The sequence below is a fragment of the Hyaena hyaena genome, unplaced genomic scaffold (genome assembly GCF_003009895.1).
Source record: "Hyaena hyaena isolate Hyena2069 unplaced genomic scaffold, ASM300989v1 scaffold_402, whole genome shotgun sequence".
NCBI classification, from domain to species: Eukaryota; Metazoa; Chordata; class Mammalia; order Carnivora; family Hyaenidae; genus Hyaena; species Hyaena hyaena.
In genome coordinates, this window is record NW_024081034.1 from 25,542 (window position 1) to 42,651 (window position 17,110).

The window sequence follows — 17,110 nt, forward strand, 5'->3', positions numbered from 1 at the left end:
AACTAACATGTCCAATATCTCACAGCTAATGAGTCATAGAACCAGGGTTTGGACTGGTGCTTGCGGATCAGGAACTGTTTCTTCACAGATCCGTAAGCCCTCTGCAAGTATCTATAAGAGTAAGAACGTTGGCTAATAACAACAATAAAAGCAATTATTATTCTTACACAATATATCGTGCTAGGTGCTTCATTCATTATCTCATTAACACGCTAGCAGAAAAAAAAATGCTGAGGAAGGGTTGTATCTGGGCAAGTTAATTAACCTGTGCCTCTATTTCCTAATCTGCAAACTGAAGATAAAACTGGTACCAACTCCCTATGGTTATAATGAATTAAATGAGTCAATATTTGCAAAGCCCTTGGGGAGAGTGCCTGGAATGTTGTCAATGCTATGTGTGTTTGTTAAATAACTAAACTAAACAAATGAATGAATAAAAAATGCCCAACTCAAAACTGAAAACTATACGTGCAGTCAGCTCCTATCCATGTGTTGCTTGTAGAAAGAAGGTAGAGGGGCGCCTGGGTGGCTTAGTCGTTAAGCGTCCGACTTTCGCTTAGGTCATGATCTCGCGGTTCGTGGGTTCGAGCCCCGCGTCGGGCTCTGTGCTGACTGCCAGCTCGGAGCCTGGAGCCAGTTTCAGAGTCTGTGTCTCCCTCTCTCTCTGACCCTCTCCTGCTCATGCTGTCTCTCTCTCTCTCTCCTAGAAATAAATAAATAAAAAAAAAGAAAAGAAGGTAGAATTCTCTAAGAAGAGAGAGTGTGTGTGGAGCTAATTATAGGCAGTGTGTTGGCTGGAAGGTCAGTCTCATAGTTCTCCCCTCTTCTTCCTCCGCAGACCCAGCAATGGCTTCTGCTCATTGGTCCCCTCCAGGGCCATGGACCAGAGAAGGCTGCTGTCCTTTCTTCTCTTCTCCAAACTGTACAAAACCAGCCACTGTCAGCTCAGCCTTCATCTCAGTTGCTGCCTGTTCCCTGCTAGCATCCACCTCTGTTCCAAATAAGGAGCTAGAATAAGCCCTATGTATAGATCCCTTCAGAGAAGAGCCTGTGGCAGGCTGAAGAGGCAGAAGAGTGGGTGTGTTGGAAATGACTGAGGCAGTGTCTTCAATCAGCCGGGACTCAGGAAAGAGCAAAAGCAAAGAAAACCACAAAGGCTGCCACCATCAGAGAGAGGCAACTGAGGGATGGTCAGGGAAATGAGAAACCAAGGGACGCAGGAAGTGCCACCAAAGGGACGATGGACCAGAGGACAACCACGTCCAAATATCTCTCAAATCCCTTCTGCATGTACCTATGCATCACTCCTTCATACAGAGGTCCGTGTTATGTCATCAAATCCCCCCAAACAGGGGAAACACCCAGATTCCCTGGGGGAATCATGAGCTGGAGGCCATGTCCACACTCACGACTTGCCAAAGAAAGTGCAGCTCTCAAAAGCCCCTTCCAGAACAAGTTCCTCAGCACACCCACTGTAATGGAAGGGAAAGTAAAGACTCCGACAAATTATTATTTAAAAGAAAATTTTACCTACACACACACACACACACACACACACACACACACACACCCTATCGCCACCAAAAGTCAACTGAAAACACAGATGGGAAGCCTTTAAAAAGATGCTTCTCGAACTGCTCACCCTCTCTGCTGCCCTCCTCAAAATGAGTTCTGGTGAATTTAACTTCCATCTCCCTGTCCGGAACTGCCTCCTTGATCTCTATGCCCCAGCACTTAGACGGAGCCTTCGTTCCGCTCCGGCATTGCCTTCCTCCTTTGGAAGTGCTTTCCCTGAACTGTCTCTGTCCCAGAACTTGCCATCACTCCCAGCCTCAGTGAGGAGCTCCTGGTCTATCACACAGTCCACCATTCTCTCTCAGCCAGGCTCTTCTTGCTCCAAGAGATGGTGGCTAATTACTAAATGAAACCATTTAGGGAAAATCTCACATGGCCTATTGGGTTTCCATTCTAGAGGTCCCGCATTGGAAGCTGGGACCCCTGGAAATGCCATCCATTTTATGTTGAGGGATATGTCAAGGGATAACCGGAAGGGATTGCTGCTGTCCCTAGCATGTAGCTGGTGCCCAAGCTTCAGAGCCTGTTCTCTGAAGACAGGGACTAGGTCTAGCTTGCATATCTTCTATGCTCTGTCTTCTTTGGTTTCTCCTAAGGCTGGGCCCACAGCGTTTCTTCTTTCCCGATACCCTAGGGCATAGTAAATATCATGGATTGGATTGCTTGTGTGTGTCTTTCATATAAGGATAGACGCTACATTTCATACAGCCGGAGAATGAATGGTGTACTCTTTCTATCCTAGCTATTTGGCTGATGGTAACAGAATGACTTGTCTCCACCCTTCTCAGCTCTGAACCTTGTCTTGAACATTAACTACCTGCGTGACTTCATGTCCATAAACTTCAGTTTCCTCATCAATCAAAAGGGAGTTTAAAACATCCACGTTAGTGGATGAGGGACAATGAAATAAGAACTTGCTACCCAGTAGGTACTCAAGGATAATTGTCACATCCTAAACCTTTCACGTGCTGCTGAGACCCTTGTTGGCATTCCATAATGCTTGACACAGAAGGAAACTAGAGATGGCCGCGAAGGTTTGTTGGACCCTCATCTCATGGGCAGTAGGCCAGCCTGTTTCTAACAGAGTATGTCTATGTTGCCCTCAAGGCTGTGGCTACTTTTCTGTTCCCCAATGAGGCCATTGTCCAGAGACAGGAACTAGAGTATTTCTCTGCTCTGATTTCCAGGAAAGGTGAACAACCTCAGGAGTAATTAGCTGAAGCCAAGGAGGAGATCTTTGGGCTCCAGCTGCTGAAGGTTCAAGGTTCGTCTTGAGAAAGAAAGACCTGTTTCCATAATCGCTCCTGCTTTATAAATGCCTTTTCAAATGCCTCCTATTTGAGGAAAACCTTTCAGCTTTCAGTTTTTTTCTTCAGGCTTCTGACCTCTCACCTACTTTGAATGATTCACTCAGGCTATTCATTGCCCTGGAATGTTGGCTTTGGCAAGGGACCGCAAGTCTCTTAAAATAAACACAACTGGGCTTTCATCTCCCAGAGATCACTGCTGGCTGCATATTTCACACACTGTATGGCAGGATATGTTAAATTAAAATCATAATCTCCCAAGTGAAATCCAGGGCTTGGTTAAGCCACGCGAGAATTACTCATGCATTTACTTCCAATGAAGAGTATGAGTAAGGTCTTCAGCCATTAAGTCTCCCAGGTAACCGTCTCATCCCCTCTCAATGATCCCAGCCCACAGTAAACGAGACCCATCCAGAAGAATGTCATTTGCAAAGGACGAGGGCAAGGCCAACACCCTGCCAAATATGTAGGTCTTAGAGAGGTGAGTTTGAATTACTGTGGCCGTTCTTTCAAGCACATCTCAGATTTTAACTTAAATCTTGCTAACTCAATATACCCAACCCGTAGGGATTGACAATATGCTCGGCATGATGTTAAATGTTCCAGAGAGGTCAAAGGAATATATGACGCCAGGCTTTCAGGAGCTTAAAGTGTTATGGGCGATCAATAAGAGTAACATGCAAAAAAATAGTAACAAAGGCCACGTGCAAGGCGGTGGTGAAGTGGAGGAAGCAGAGGCCTTTCTCCAACTGGACTCTGGGGCCTGACTTCTCCCGGTTGTGTGACTGCAGAATAAACCTTTGGTTTATGGAGTATCTTATAGGCTTCTCACCTATATGGTGGACGATATTACACTAACCACCCATTATGGCCCATGATCAAACAAGTGGACCAGCTTAAGAAATAAGTCCAACTTGGGGCGCCTGGGTGGCTTAGTCGGTTAAGCGTCCGACTTTCACTTAGGTCATGATCTCGCGGGTCGTGGGTTCGAGCCCCGCGTCGGGCTCTGTGCTGACTGCCAGCTCGGAGCCTGGAGCCTATTTCAGTCTGTATCTCCCTCTCTCTCTGACCCTCCCCTGCTCATGCTGTCTCTCTCTCTCTCTCCTAGAAATAAAAAAAAAAAATATATATATATATATATATAAAAGAAATAAGTCCAACTGAGGTTGTTATCTGGGGCTGCCTTTGTTTTTATTTATGTTTAATTGGGTTTAAATCTGGGGTTGCCTTTAAATGGCAGTGAACAGATGGGCACTGAGGCCGTAAACTTCTTGAGGACCAAGACTTTTCCTTTTTTTACTTTGAGACGCAGGCCAGACCTTGCTTCGTGTCTGGTGCATAGTCAGCACTTAATATATTACTGTTAAGCAGATGAATGAATTCCGAAGTACAGTGAAATTAAGTGTGTTTTCAGTACAGTAACGCGAGGCCCTATCTTTCAGGCCTCCCACAGTGTCCTTCGTGTTTCTATTATTTAGAGAATTTAAAAGAAGTGAAACTCTGATGCCTTTAAAAGAGCCTTTGCCCTGTCAGCTCGCATGAGTTATTGCTAATAGCATATCCCTAGGCACCATTAAAATGGGCTTTTCTGGGTCTGGCCAGAACAAAGTCACAGAAAAGAGTTTTCCTTCACCCAAGAAGCCCCCAGTGGGAAGAGATTATGAAAGGCCCTTTGTGCTTCAGTTTAGCATCGCGGCTAGAACAAGATGGAAAATGCATCGGGCTTCGAGTGGCTCAAGGTCTTCATCCCACAGCACACAAACTGAATGAGTAGTAGCCTCAGTCCACAAAAAAACACCCCTTGCTCCCCGGTCATGGGCACCCACCCAGGCAAGCTACAGAGAGGGAGCCATTTGCCCATCGTGCAATGAGATCCATGATCTTGTTTAAGAAAACAACAACATCAAAATATTTATAGGGTTAAAACTGCTATTTTTCCTTCTCCTAAATGGAATGTGCTTCTATTTCCTCTGGGCCATTATAAAGGGAAACAGATACACACTGTTTAGGAAATGACAGACTTTGGAGAAACAGGAAGACATAAAATACCTTTGAACAGAATGGTTTTCCCATAAGGAAGCATTACCTTCACCGAGCGAAACACAAAGCAGCGAGACCTTTCCCCAGAGACTGGCAAGCAAAATGCAGGTCCCTCTGGGGTGACATCGTGTTATGATCGATCATCTTGCAGATGAGAGAGCTCACGGTACAAGCAGGCATTTGTGAGGCACACTGTGGAAGGAAGCAGAGACTCAGAGAAGCATGTTTATCTCCCCCACGTCCCTACTTATGTGCATCTTGCACCTGTCTCTGTGCATATGGGGTTGATATCGCCCTTGTTTATTGGGTTCGGGGACTCATGGCCCTGTGCGTGTGTATTTGCCTGTCCCATTTCTGCAATGTGGCTGTAAGATCAGAAGCTTTGTTCTTCTTCCCTTAAATCTCCACAGTACTTTCCGACACCTAGTACTGTTCGCAAAAGTGCCGTCAGATCGACCTCCAGGAACCATCGTATCAGTCAGGAGCTCACCAGGAAACAGAATCCGACTCGTAAGACTCAAACGAAGAGATCTAGTGACGGGCCACCTAACAGGCTTTGAGAACAAACAAGGAATATTGAGGCACCTGGAGATTAGCACAGCAGGAAGCCCTTATGATCCGTAGGCCTGAGGAGAATATGGGAAAGAGAAAAGAATCCTGTGGGGGCTGGTACATGGAGAAGGGAGGGGCCTTCCAGTGGGAGCTGTGGTCATGGAGGATCCCAGCTGCTGTCAGAGAAGGGAGGCAGCAGGAGGCATCCCTCTCTGTGTTCTCCTTCTGTCCTATCTCATGTCTGTGCCTCCCATTGGCCAAACCCAACCAGAGCCTGGGGTAAGGGAGTCTAGTAATACCATCCATGGGGAGCCTCTTCTCACATCAAGGAGCATGGCCGGGAAGGGTAGAGAATGGACTAGGTGCTGGAAGGGAGGAGTGGTGACAGAGAATAACCCTCACACCAGAGACTTCAGTGCTTCCTCTGCTCCACCACGCCCACCACAGTGCTCTGAGTGTGGTAAGGCTTACTGCCTATTCTAGGGCAGTCATCAAAGGTAAGCAAGAAAAGAGAGAGAGTCCACAAAATACTGGTGTCTGTGTAGCTCGTTGTTGCTTTCAGTTTTCTGTGCCAGGCTGTGTTTTCCTAACTCTTCCTTCCTCAACTAGAACTGTGTTTGGATATTTGTTCTGATCCCTTCCCCCCCCCCCCCCCCCCCCCACTGAGAATGGGACAAGACTGTGGACCGGTGGGTCCAACTTCTGGACTTCGCCTTCATCTCTAACAATATGGAGCATGGAACGGATGCCCTCAGGGGTTTTTTCCAAGGGTAAAATAGAGCCAAAAATAAAGATCTATCAGCCCTTGCTTGCTAAGATTGTAAAAGGAAGGATAGGGGACAAATAGGGAGGGAGAGGCTAAAATAAATGAGGTTGAAAGGGAAGGAAGAATAAACAAAGAGAGCTGAAGTAATTGTTTGGAAATTGTGTATTTTTATGGAGCTTTTAAATCTCTGATAATAGTCAGTGAAATTCTTCAGGGTGTGGATGTGGGGTTGGGGAGGGGGAGAGAGTACTCATTAAGCAAATTGAAGCCATTACATTTCAGCTCCACTTTCCCCAGGAATGCAGAATCTCTTTTAAAGTAGTTAAACCTTCAAAATTGCATGAGATCCATTATGGTTTACGGAAGATTTTGTATTCATTACTGATCACATCAGCCATTGGCCAAAGAAGTAAGGTCCCTTGACATTTCTAAGAACCTAGATATATACTTATTTTACAAGGAATAAAGTGGAAGGGAATGAGTCCAGCAATTCCTCTCTAGCAGTCAAAAATTGAATAATAGGGGAAGGGGAGATTTAAGCATAGTTATCTTAAGTTCCTTTAAATCACTTCATTGTTTGCAGACCCACTTGAAGACATATCCAAGCTTGTTTGTACGATGCTGCTAGACTGTTACTGTTCTCTCCTATGAATCCCTGAATTGTTTCAACATCCCCTTGCCGGGGAAACTCTAGATATTTATAAGGAGTCATCTTGGGTAACTACCATACTTGTCTTCCTTCACTTCCACTAGATTCTGTTCGGAGACACTTCTTAACAGCCTCCAGAGTAACATTCCTCTCACTATACGATGATTGTTTGCTCAACCTGCTGACATCTCCATCACAGTGTGGGCCCCCCAAGGGCTGGGCTATATCTGTCTTGCTCACCATTGTGCATAATGCCTGGCACATAGCACAATAAGTGCTCCAAATATTTTGTGAATAAATGGAATGAATGTTTTTGCCTTCTCTCCTAGGGCTTAAGTCTCTGGAGGTCAACAATCCAGCTACTTGAACCCAGTTTCCTGTATTCATCTCAGGTCGCTAGCTCAAACCTATCAATAAAGAAACAAGCATTTTATACAGCTAACACAGAGGTGCTCACATATCCGCTTATTTGTTTCACAAATATTTATGGAACACCCACTATGGGCCAGGCTTGTGCTAGGTGCTAGAATAGAATAGTGGGGAAAACTAGACAAGGCCTCTGTCCTCCCGGAGCATACGGAGGGTTTTATGAGACAGATATTAGCAAATAAATATGCAAATGAAAAATCAGAAATGTGAAGTAAACTATTAAACTCGCAAAATTCAGACCATTAAATAATCCTAAGTATGGTGTGGACGTAAACATCTAGAAACTTTACATTCTAATGGTGGGACTGTAGACTGGCACATTCTGGAAACACCTAGAATTATATGATCAAAGTAACTGTGTGTATGCCGTATGGCCCAGCAATTCCCAAATAAATCGTTGTATGGGGCCAAAGGATATGGATTAATAGACACGTTCATTTCAAAATTACTTGTGGTAGTGAAGGGTTAGACACAAACTAGCCTCTCACCAGAAGGAAGAATAGGAAAAATGTAACAGATATATTCCATGGAGATACCCAATAGTTGGAAACTCAATCAGAGCAAACTATGGTCGATGTGCCAAACATGACCCACCTCCTATTGTTTGGGATTTCTTGTAAATAAAATTTTATTGGAACATGATCAAGTCCATTTGCTTATGCATTGTCTACAGCTGTTTTCACACGGCAGCAGTAAAGTTGGGCTACAACAGACAATATATGGCCTGCAAAGCTGAAAATATTTGATATCCAACTCTTTACAGAAAACGTTTGCTGATCTTTGGACTAGATACACACGCAGAGGTATGGACAGATCTTAAAAACAGACTGCTGGGTTTAAAAACAAAAAACCAGAATGCTCTATATCACTGGTTTTCAAACTTGGCTGCATATTGGAATCATCTGGGGTAATTCAAAACTTGTGATGCCTGGGTCTTTACCCCCAACAGATTCTGATTTTCTTTTTATATGAGTTACATGTTGGGTGTCAGATTAAAGTAACACAGGTGATTACGAAGTGCAGCCAAATTCAAGAACCCGTTAGGTGTGTGTGTATGTGTCTGTGTGTGACACAATATTTTTTGATTGCACACACAAAACATGAACACAAAACAATAATACACATTTTAAGAGAACACTTTGTGAACTAAATGATACCTATCAAACACATTCAGAATGGTTGTTTATGGAGGAAGAGAAAGAATGGTAATGATATATACATAAGTATACATACGTGCATACATACGTACATGCATACTAGAGATCGGCTTTGGGTGAACTAATGATATTAACATGCAATGGACTGAGAAACATGATAAGTCAAACTTCTTCAACAGAAGCCCAAAAATAAAGGCCAACAACTGCATCTATTAAATACTGCATGTATTTAACTGTTTACTAAATATCTCCTCCAGGGCAAATTGGATTCAGTTAGCTCAAAATTGACCTCATTGCCTTTCCCTTCAAATATGCACCTAAAGGAAGCACTTCTGAAACGGCTGGGTGAAGACCTTCAGAAATCTAGTCTTCCATAAAAGCAATGGCAATACTGGAAAAAATGTCAAAATCAATTATTTCACAACTCTGGACATTAATTCCAAGCTGGCAACCAGTCAAAGACAATTTATTTCAGAAAAATGGCTGAATCTCAGAAAGAACAGTGAGCTTTATGGTGTTTTAACTTGACTTATACTCATCCTCATCTCCCCAGCTTTTCAGTAGTCTTTGAAAACCAGCAGCCTCAAAATCACAGTAGCTGTGAAAAACAGTAGCCTAGCAGCAACTAGAATGGGGCAGAACAGATCTGGAGGTCCCCTAAAAGATTCACTCCCACAGAGTTATCACTATGTGATCTGGCTGGCAGGTCCCTGAAAAACTTCCATTCACTGAGTTTGTTTTTACTTGACCTGACTCAGTTCACTCAGCAAGGAAAAGCACATTCCCCAAAAGTTTGTCAAAAACCATCAGTGGCAATTGTTTAACCACATAGTTTCCTGAGGCAAAGGGATAGCCAATAACTTAAAGGGAAAATCTGGGAAATGAGATGCCTACAGGGAGCTTTGGAAATCATCGACATATTTCCAGGTATCTAGAAAGCCCATGCATATGCAGAGTTCAGGAAAAACTTGAGAAGGCCCTAATCTCTCACCTCTGTCTGACCTTGAAGCTCTGTAAAAGCAGTAAGTAATGGCTCAGGCAGAGTTTTAAATTGCTAGAGCATTGAAGATGTGCCCTAACACCCACACACAGCACTTTGGCAGAGAGTGGAAGACTTACTGGTTCAGATATTTAAGGAAAGCATTGTCCAAACAATAGCTTAGCAAAGATTTCAGTCATAACAAACAGCACAGGACACAACAAAGAAATCAGACTTACATAACTGATTTGGGAGAGTCATTAAACAAACAAACAACAGAAATAATAATAAACTCTAGGGAGGGAAGGATCTGATTTCCAGAGTGTCCACATTACAGTTATTTAAAATATCCAATTTTTGACCAATGAATGACACACAAAGAAACAGGAAAGCATAGCTCAGGCCCAGAAGGAAAAACGCAGCCAATAGAAATGGTCTTTGAGGAAATCCGTATATTGGACCTACTACACAAAGACTTTAAACCAGCTATTTTAAATATATATAATATATGTTCAGGAGCTAAAGGAAGCCATATCTAAAGAGCAAAAGGAGAGTATGAGAACATCTTGCCAAATAGAAAATATGAATAAAAGAAACAAAGATTACAGCAAAAGAACCAAACAAATTCTGGGGTTCAAAACCATAACAACCGAAAATGAAAAATTTTACTAGAGTGGCTCAACAGTGGATTTGTGTAAGCAGAAGAAAAAAAAATGCGTGAACTTGAAGATAGGTCAGTTGAGATTATCCAGTCGGAAGAACAGAAGGAAAAACAAATGGGGAAAAATGAACAGAGTCTCAGATACCTGTGAAACATCATTGAATATGCCAAAGTACACATAATGGGAGAAAGGAGTATAAAGAATATTTGAAGAAACAATGGCCAAAAACTTACAATGTGATGACAAAAAAACCCCCACCACATTAATCTAAGATCTATAAATCTATATGAGCTTTAAGTCAGAGAAACTAAAAGATACATTGTAATCAAACAGTTAAAAGACAAAGAAAAATATAATATATTGAAATCAGCAAAAAATGATGTAATTTATAATAGAGGAGGGGTCTTCCATAAGATGAATAGCTATTATTTTCTCATCAGAAACCCTAGAAGCCAGAAGGCACTAGGAAAACATATTCAAAGTACTCAAATAAAAAGACTGTCCACTAAGAATTCTAATTGCAGCAAAACTATTATTTAATAAGGAGGGAGAAATGAAGACCTTTGTAATAAATAAATGAAGAGAAATGCTGCCTCCAGAATTGCTCTACCAAAAATACTAAAAGGACCTCTTCAGGCTGAAAGAAAAGGACACTAGACAGCAACTTAGGTTGACAAGATGAATAAATATATTGGTGTTGATGACTATTTTTTCTTAAATCGGACTTAAAAGACAATTGATAAAGCAATAATTATGGAAATATGTTGATGGGATCATAATGTATAAAGTTGTAATTTGTATGACAATAATAGCACTAAGAGGGGAGAAGAAAGGGAGGGATATTGGAGCAATTTTTCTGCATATTATTGAAATTAAGTTGACATGAATCCAAATGAGATTTTTGAAGAGTTGACTGTAATCTCCAGGGCAAGCACTAAAAAATAACTCAAAAATATATAGCGAATAAAACAAGGGATTCGAAATGATACACTAGAAAATATCAATTTAATACCAAAAAGGGCAGTAACAGAAGAATATAGGAACATAAAGTACGTAAGATATATTAAAAAAATAGAAACAAGGCAAAGATGTCTCCTCTACACGCTCCTTTTCAGCATTGTACTGGAAGTTCTAGCTGATACAATAAGACAAGAAAAGGAAATCAAAGGTATATAGATTGGGAAGGAAGGATTAAAAGTGTCTGTTCCCAGATGACATGATTGCTTATGTAGAAAATCCCAAAGAATCACATGCACGGAAAAAAGTCCTGAAAATAATAAGAGATTATAGAAGGTAGCAGAATACAAACTTAATGTATAGAAGTCAATTGACTTTTCTACATACCACCAATGAGCAATTAGAATTTGAAATTAAAAACACATCATTTACATTAGCACCAAAAAAAGAGAAAGAAATAATTAAGTATAAATCTAACAAAACATGTACAAGATCTATATGGGGAAGACTACAAAACTCTGACAGATAAAATCAAAGAAGTACTAAATAAATGTAGACATATTCCATATTCATGGGTAAGAAGACTCAATATTGTCAAGATGTCAGTTCTTCCCAACTTAATATACAGATTTAATGCAAGCTCAATCAAAATCCTAGCAAGTTATTTTGTGGATATATACAAATTGATTGTAAAGCTTATGTGAAGAGGCAAAAGATGCAGGGAATAGCAAATAAAATATTAAAGAAGAAAATCAGAGTCTGACACTACCCAACTTCAAGATTTACTATAAAGGCACAGTAATCAAGTCAGTGCAGTATGGTGAAAAAATACTTACATAAATCAATGGACAAGAATAGAGAGCCCAGAAATAGACTCAAGTAAATAGAGTCAAACTGACCTTTGACAAGGGAGTCAAAGCAATACAATGGAGCAAAGATAGTCTTTTCCACCAATAGGGAGCCAGACATCCACTCACACACACAAAAATCTAGACATAGACCTTATACTTCTTACAAAATTAACTCAAAATGGGTCATAGGCCTAAATGTAAAACACAATATTATAAACTTCTAGAGGATAGGATAAAAGAAATTCTACATGACCTTGGATTTGGTCATGACTTTTTAGATACAACACAAAAGGCACTATCAATGAAAGAAATAATTGATAAACTGGACTTCATTAGAATTAAAAATTTCTGTTCTGTGAGAGATACTGTCAAGAGAATGAGAAAACAAGACTCGGAGGAAATATTGGCAAAGGATAAATCTGATAAGAGACTGTTATCTAAAATATACAAAGAATATTTTAAACTCAACAATGAGACAACAAAAACCCGATTTATCGGGGCGCCTGGGTGGCTCAGTTGGTTAAGCAGCCAAATTCAGCTCAGGTCATGATCTCACAGTTCATGGCTTCGAGCCCCGCATCAGGCTTTGTGCTGACAGCTCAAAGCCTGGAGCCTACTTCGGATTCTGTCTCCCTCTCTCTCTGCACCCCTCCCATTCACACTCTGCTTCTCTCTCTCTCTCTCTCTTTCTCAGAAAGTGTATGGAAAGATACGCTACATCATATGTCATTAGGGAATTGCAAATTAAACCAATGAGATACTCCTACAAACCCATTAGAATGGCAAACATCAAAGCACTGACAACACTAAATGCTGAAGATGTGGAATACAAGGCCTGAGGGGGACGGAGGACATATGGGAACTCTGTATTTTCCACTCAATTTTGTGGTGAAGCTAAAACTCTGGAGACAAAGAAGGACACTTTATAAAAGTAAAAGAGTGGTGTGCCTGGGTGGCTCAGTCCATTAAGTGTCTGACTTTGGCTCAGGTCACAATTTCGTAGTTCATGCGTTCGAGCCCTGCATCGGGTTCCGTGTTGACAGCTCATAGCCTGAAGTTTGCTTTGGATTCTGTGTCTCCTCTCTCTCTGCCCCTCCCTTGCTTCCGCTCTGTCTCTTTCTCTCAAAAATAAATAAACACTGAGAAAATATAGAAAGGTAGAAGGGTGAATATATAAGTGAGACATAACAACTACAAACATGCATGCCACTAACAACACAGCCCAAAATACACGTAGCAAAAACTAACAGAATTAAAGGAGAAATAGTTTAACAGTAATAGTTGAAGACTCCAATACTCCATTTTCTTTTTTTTTTTTTAGATTATTTATTTATTTATTTATGTTTATTTTTTGGCTCTTACATATTTTATTCATTTATTTATTTTAAATAGTTTATTGTCAAGTTGGTTTACATATAACACCCAGTGCTCATCCCCACAAGTGCTCTCCTCCATGCCCATCACTCCATTTTCAATAACAGAATAACTAGATAGAAGATCAATAAGAAGATAGAAGGCTTGAAGTATGCTATAGACCAACTAAACATAACAGACATCTATAGAGCACCCTGCCCAACAATAACAAAATACATATTCTTTTCAAATTTTCATAGAACATTCTCTAGGATAGACCTCTGTTAAGCCATCAAATAAACCTTTTATTTTAAATAAGAGCCAAAGGATTAAAATGAGCCAAAGTATGTTCTCCAGCCACAATGGAATTAAATTAGAAACACGCAACAGGGGGTGCCTGGGTGGCTCAGTTGGTTAAGCATCCGAGCTCAGCTCAGGTCATGATCTCACTTTTCATGAGTTTGAGCCCCACGTTGGGCTCTGTGCTGACAATTCAGAGCCTGGAGCCTGCTTCGGATTCTGTGTCTCCCTCTCTTGTCTCCCTCTCTTTCTGTCCTTTCACTGCTCACGCTCTGTCTCTCTTTCTCTCAAAAATAAATAAGCATTAAAAAAAAAACTCATAACAGAAGGAAATTTGGGACACTCAAAAATACGTGAAATTTAAACAACACACTCCTAAATAACCAACAGGTCAAAGTGGCAATCATGAAAGATTAGAAAATACTTTGAAATGAATGACAAACAAAAATACAACATATAGAAACTTAAGCTATACACCTTAGACAATGCTCAGAGAGAAATTTATGGCTGTAATTTCTTATTTTGTTTATGTTTTTAATGTTTATTATTTATTTTTGAGAGAGAGAGAGGCAGAATGCAAGCAGGAGAGGGGCAGAGAAAGAGAGAGACACAAAATCTGAAGCAAGCTTCAGGCTCTGAGCTGTCAGCAGAGAGCCCAATGTAGGGCTTGAACTCACCAACCAGGAGATCATGACCTTAGCTGAAGTTGGACACCTAACCGACCGAGCCACCCAGGCGCCCCTTGTTGTAAATTCCTATTTGAAAAAGCAAAACGATCTCAATTCAATAACCTAAACTTGCACTGCATTAAACTAGAAAAAGAGTGAACTAAACACAAATCAAGCAGAAGAAAGGAAATGATAAAGACTAGACCAGAAATAAATGAAACAGAGAGTAGAGAAACAGCAGAGAGGTCAGAGCAGACAAACGGAAGTGTAGATGAGGTTTGAGACTTCACAGCCAGGCTGGGAACTTGGGAGATGGCTGAGACTGACCCCAAGACTGTACAGGGTCTCACCTCAGTGGTACAGACACTCCTGAAACAGATGTCCGATAAATTTCAGACCGTGTCTGACCAGATCGTTAAAAGAATTGATGACATGAGTAGTCACATTGACAACCCGGAGAAACATGTTGCAGACCTCATGACACAGGCTGGGGTGGAAGAACTGGAAAGAGTTGAAGTTTGCTCATTTACACTGAAATCTGAAATACCATTTTTATAAGCAATGAAAAGACCAAATTTATTTAAAAAAATTTTTTAATGTTTTTTATTTATTTCTGAGAGAGAGTGAGAGATAGACAGTGTGAGCAGGGGAGGGTCAGAGAGAGAGGGAATGACAGAATCTGAAACAGGCTCCAGGCTCTGAGCTGGCTGTCAGCACAGAGCCTGATGCAGTGCTCGAACCCACGAACCCTGAGATCATGATCAGCCGAGGTTCGACGCTGAACCTACTGAGCCACCCAAGCGGCCCCCGGAATGGATTTTTGAAGCAACTATGTGTAGATAGGTTTTCTATTATAACATGTATGGTCTTCAACTTATAGAGTGATTTTCCTCCCAATTTCTTGAACATGGTAACTTCACATCTTGAACCTTGGTCAGTTGCGCTGTTAAATATTAAATACTAAAACTTTGGTGGTTCCTGCCCACCCAAAAAAAGGCAGAGAGAAAATTTTAAAAAACCAAAAGTTGGTTCCTTAAAATATCACAAAATGAATCTCTAATGTCTTGAATGATCAAGATGAAAGGAAGACACAAATTACTAAAATCAGGAAAGAAGGAGGGAACACTGTTACCAACTTTATATGAATAAAAAGAATCAAAAGTGAATACAGTGTGCAACTGTATACCAACAAATTAGATAGGAAAGATGAAATGAACAAACTCCTAGAAAGATACACACCACTGAGAATGATTCAAGAAGAAATATAAAAGCTGGCTAGACCTATAAGAAGAAAAAAGATGAAATTAGTAAGTTGAAAACTTCCCACAACCCAGATGATTTCACTGCTGAATTCTACCAAACACTTAAAGAATACAAACCATACACAAAGTCTACCAAAAAGTAGAAGAGGAAGGAACACTTTCCAACTCATTCTATGAGGCCAGTGATACTCCAAAAACAAAATGAAACTGACATCTTTCAAGAAAATACTAGCAAATTGAAACCAACAATACATAAAAAACGTTTACACACCACGACCCAGTGTGATTTATCATCTACTGGATATCCACATGCAAAAGCATAAAGTTGGACCTCTTCCTCATACTATAAACAAAAATTAACCAAAAATAAATCCTAGATCTAAAGGTAAGAGCTAATGCTATAAAATGTTAGCTAAACACATAAGAGCTTTCTTAGAGATGATAGTAAAAGCACAAGTGGCCAAATTAAAAATAAGTAAATCGAACTTCACAAAATGAAAAACTTTGATGCTTCGAAGGATACGATCAACAAAGTAAAAGGACAGCCCACAGATCTGCAAACCTGATAAGGGACTTATATTCAGGATAAATAGAGAACTCTTACAACTCAACAATATAAAGACGAATAACCCACTTTTAAATAATTAACAAAGGATTTGAATAGACATTTCTCCAAAGAAGATGTACAAATGGTCAATAAACACGTGAAAAAATATTTGACATTTTTAGTCACTAGGGAAATGCGAATCAAAACTACAATGAGGGGCACCTGGGTGGCTCAGTTGGTTAAGCGGCTGACTTAAGCTCAAGTCATGATCTCGCAGTTCACGAGTTTGAGCCCCACGCTTGAGCTGTCAGCACAGAGCCTGGAGCCTGCTTCGGATTCTGTGTCTCACCCTCTCTCTGCCCCTCCCGTGCTCGCACTCTGTCTCTCTCTCTCTCAAAAAATAAAAATAAATAAACGTTAAAATTTTTGAAAAAAATCTACAGTGAGATACCACTTCATACCCACCACGATGGTTACAATTTTTTATTTTTTTAGACAGACCATACAGGTGTTGAAAAGGACGTGGAGAAACTGGGACCCTGAGTCATTGCCTGTGGAACTGTAAAATGGTGCAGCACCTTTGGAAATAGTTTTATAGCACTTCAAAATATTAAACCTAGAATTACTATATGACTCGGTGCTTTCTCTTCTAGGATTATACCCTATGGAAACAAAAACACATTTCCACACAGAAACTTGTGTACTAATGTTTACAGCAACATTATTCATAATAACCAAAGCATGAACATAACTCAAAAGTCCGCCAACTGATGGGTAAATAAATTATGGTATATCTAGTTCATGGAATGTCACTCAGCCACAAAAAGGAATGGGACATCGATACATGGTATAACATGGATGACAGTTGAAAACGTTATGCTAAGTGAAAGCAGCCAGTCACAAAAGATCACATATTGTATGATTCCATTTATATGAAGTGTTCAGAGTAGGCAAATACATAGAGACAGAAAGTAGATTAGTGGTTGCTAGGATTGGGGGGGGGGGCGGGTGGCAAATGCTGAGTGATACAGTCCCTTTTTCAGATGATGAAAAGGT